We start from the raw sequence: 4270 nt of genomic DNA, 5'->3' as shown, positions 1-4270 counted from the left end.
AGAGTCTCCATGTTCATTCCTCAATTCCCTGAAGTCTGGCTTCTGCAAAACTTAATAATAAAATAAAGTCATGCAATTTAAATTATTCATTCTGTGCCAAATGTGTACCTAGATTATTCTGGTCTTTACAGCATTTGTTCCTTTTAGAGATACAATATTTAAACACGGAAAATGAATTGTAGAGAAATAGAAGATAAAAATAATCCTAACAACTTCTACCATAAATTTAGCGCTGACTCTATGCCAGGCATCGTCCCAGGAGCCTGGCTTTCATTCATTCTGATCCTGAAGACAAGGTGTTAAGGTCACCATTGTTACCCCTTATTGAAAATGAGTACACCAAGGCTGAAGGAAGTGAAGTGAACCTCTTAGGATCGCAAAGCTAGTAAATGGCAGGACCAGCATTTGAACCCAGGTTTGTTCATTCCAAAGTCCACACGTGAGCCACTATATTTTAGAGCTCAGAGTAAAGCACTGAAAAATGGTATTGCAGGTGGAAATGCTTTGAGTTCTTAGGAATGGATGGACTCAGTGCTGCCCAGATTCTTGGGGAAAATTTCAAGAGGCCAAAAGGCACTTCTTCACCTCTGAATGCTGCCTGTCAAAAACTCACTAAGCCTGTCCTGGCTGGTGTGGCTCAGTTGGTTGAGCATGGTCCCTTACACCAAGAGGTCACTGGTTCAGTCCTCTTCCGGGGACGGTGACTTCAGTTTAGGTATTCACCATGGTGCAGCGTTTGATATACCATCGGAGGCTGTCCTACAATACAGCCTCTAACAAAACTAGACTGTCCCGAACCCCTGGTAATAGAATTGTTTACCTTTATACCAAGGTTGGGAAAGCACCAAAATCTGCATGTGGTGTGTGCCCAGGCCGACTCTCGCGGAGTTCGTGCTGTGAGACCTAAATTTCTAATGTGGTTGTCTAAAATGAAAAACCACGTCAGCAGGGCCTATGGTGGATCCACGTGTGCTGAATGTGTCCGTGACAGGATTAAGCGTGCTTTCCTTATTGAGGAGCAGAAAATCGTTGTGAAAGTGTTAAAGGCACAAGCACAGAGTCAGAAAGCTAAATAAATTTAAAAATGAAGCTTTTTTTACTAATAAAAACAAAAGTCTTATTCTTTTATTTAAAAAATAAAGAGGTCACTGGTTCAATTCCTGCTCAGGGCTCATGCCTGGGTTGCAGGTTTGATCCCCAGCAGGGCACAAGGAGGCAGCCAATCAATGTTTCTCTCTCTCATAGATGTTTCTTTCTCTCTCTCCTTTCCTCTCTCTCTAAAAATCATTTTTTAAAACGTTAAAGCTACTGGAGATTTCAGCAGCGTGGTCAATATTAAAGTAATAGGTCCAAACTAAAGTCTTACACAAAGGAACATTAATGTTAATCCCTCCACCAATAAAAAAGCTTTGCTCTAGGGACAAAACACTTTGCAAATATTTTCCATCAGTCCCCACAGGTATCTTATTTGGTTGTAAAAATGTGCTTCAGTCAAAGTTTAAAGCAACAAAAATCAGCTTCCTAAGTATCAACTGTCCAAACAGTACTCAGTTTACATTTTCTTGATTCATAATACATCATTCGATCCACCGGTTAACTTCTAGGAAATAAAAGTCAACAAAATAATTACTATGAAAACAACATTACAAATTCTAACCACACAGAAATGAACTCACTCAGGTTTCAAAATGTGTTTTGTCTATCCCTTATCTAACTCAAGTTGAAATCAATTTCCTCTCCTTTTCTTTGCTTCCTTCTTTTGTTAACTCATCATCCTCTCTCCTAAATTCCTGATTTTCTTCTGAGTTTATTTCATCAACTTCTTAGAATATCATTCATTCTGGCTTGAAATAACAAGACAGAAATACAGTCTGTGGCCGTTTAATGCAGATGGATCAACTAATGCAATAATGACACCTGGATCAGGCACTTCATCTCACCTAAGCACAGTGCCTATGACAAAGCAGGCACCAATGAATGACTGCAAGATTGACTTGTGCACCCACTATTATGGGCAAGTGTCTTATTAATCTGCTTCCTGGCAGATATGGACTTGAGTCCTGGATGGCACGGCAGGGATAGACACTGTGGATGAGGGTATGTTGGGATTGAGAAAGGAGATGACAGACAACCTAAATATCCCCCCACTCCTGGAAACAGAGCATGCCCTAGCTATGTGTATCAGTGTGGGGGGGGAAATAGTTGGGGGAGTTGGAGAAGTGGAAAAGGATTACTTCTTTGAATAAAGTGAGGAACCTAAGGTATTTATGATTTTTTGATATTTATTATTTTGATGATACTAGATGGTGATGTACAGTACCTGCCATGGTAAGCAACTGGAAACCGAGTCCATTTACCCTCTCACCGAACCCACCCTGAGTGCCCACGTGTTAATATGACCAGGTCATATCCCCAGGAAGATAGCCTTGTCACCAGGCGACATTAGGTTCTCCCTCCCTTGGCTAAAGGCCTACGAGGAGGTGCCTGCACCACAGGCAAGGACTGGGATCACACTGGGCTCCGGAGGAGCAGGCACCAGAGATGGCCTGGGTGAAATTCACTCCAGCTCCTCAGGGAACGAAGTGGAAGGAAGGCAAGAGCAACACCAGGCTACCCTCTTTCAACAGCAACAACCAAAACTGGCTCACGGAGCAGGCAACTCCAAGCAGGACTGACAGCTGGAGCTGAGAATGAATCCCCAGGGCTCCTTAAGGACCTGCAGGTAGAGAGCCCTACATGGGTCAGGCTCCCAGCAGGAAACTGGTAGCACCTCACCTGGGAAACTGGAGGGGAGTTTAATGAAGGCACTATTTATAAAGATGGGTGTCATTCGCCCTAACCGGTTTGGCTCAGTGGATAGAGCGTCGGCCTGAGGACTGAAAGGTCCCAGGTTCGATTCCAGTCAAGGGCATGTACCTTGGTTGCGGGCACATCCCCAGTGGGAGGTGTGCAGGAGGCAGCTGATTGATGTTGTTTCTCTCTCATTGATGTTTCTAACTCTCTATCCCTCTCCCTTCCTCTCTGTAAAAAATCAATAAAATATATTTAAAAAAAAAAAAAGATGGGTGTCGTTCAAGGGAAACCAAGAAAGGTTAAGTCTACCTTCACTACCCCTATAGGGGCAAGGGAAGAAGGGAGTTATCAGAATCCAGAGAGGACAGAAAAAAGTTCCCTGAGCTCACTCTCTCCACCCTGCAAATCCCCGATGCTTCCCGCTGGCTGAACCTAACCAATGCCCCAAGTCCTTAAAGTCCATGCAAGTCAGCCTCGTAGGGAGAGCTGAGAGAAGAATGAGGAGCTGGTCTAGGAAAGCAGACAGGAGCTGACCAAGGATACTCCTCCCAGGAAGGGCTAAGAGGTGCTCTAAGCCATTTAACTTGTCAAATCATTTTTACCTCATTGTAAAACGTGGATCAAAATCTACAGGAGAAACCAGCTACCTCCTGTTTTCAGATAACAGAGCTGAGTCTCAGGGAGGAAAAGTAACAGTAAAAAACTAATAAAAAGTAATGGAAAAAAATGAGATTCAAATTCATCTGCTTGACAACAGAGCCCACTCTTTGGGCCACTCTGATACGCTGCCTCCAACAGTTATATTTTAAAAGCGGAATTCTCAGATTGCAGAAGGACCTGGATATAACCCATTCTATCTCACGGGCTCAAAAATCTTGTTTTCTAAAACGACGACATATGGACATTCTCACATAAAACCCTCCATGAGAGAATGATACAGTCTTACATGAGGACAAGCAGTACAGAAAGTGATCTATGTTTGGAAATAGTCAACCCAAAATAAGAAATAAATGAACGTTTGAAAGGGTAGAGTCGCTTGTCTCCGACTGGGCAGAGCTTCAGTTTTCAGAAATGCATGAAGATTAAAATGAGGCGTCGGAAGAAGCCAACACTGATTGTATGAAAGCTTCGAAAGCAAGGCTGATTAGGCAAAATTCCATTCTGCAGACTTTATATTCAGTGAGCAGTGGGCAAAAGGGGGGATTCTTGTCTTTCCGTAGCAACTTTTTTGAAAAGGAATGCATTCGCTTCCTACTTGACACCTAGGGAAAAGCCAAGTTCAGAAAGCCCGAGCACCTGCTCGGCTCATTAGATTAACAACAGTTCATTCTCTTCTCACGGGTTTTCCTGTTCTCAAAACTCCATAAAGGCTAATGAATGCCTGATTCCTTTTCACGCTCATAGCAAGTATCTCCATGAACTTCTACAGTTCCATGTACATGTATTTCAAGGCAAGTTCAGACCTTTTTTAATTCTG

General features: G+C 43.0%; 1 pseudogene across 1 annotated transcript; it reads left to right on the top strand.

Annotated features, from left to right (window-relative positions):
* The first annotated feature begins 724 nt into the window (after positions 1-724).
* Positions 725-1076, top strand: LOC308252079 (large ribosomal subunit protein eL34-like; annotated as a pseudogene). Its single transcript has one exon. The product of its transcript is annotated as a large ribosomal subunit protein eL34-like (transcript).
* The last annotated feature ends 3194 nt before the right edge of the window (positions 1077-4270 follow it).

This window comes from Plecotus auritus (assembly GCF_963455305.1).
Source record: "Plecotus auritus genome assembly, chromosome: 6".
Classification (NCBI taxonomy): Eukaryota; Metazoa; Chordata; class Mammalia; order Chiroptera; family Vespertilionidae; genus Plecotus; species Plecotus auritus.
The sequence above is the reverse complement of the archived record's forward strand: the minus strand, read 5'-3'. Positions and strand labels throughout refer to the sequence as shown.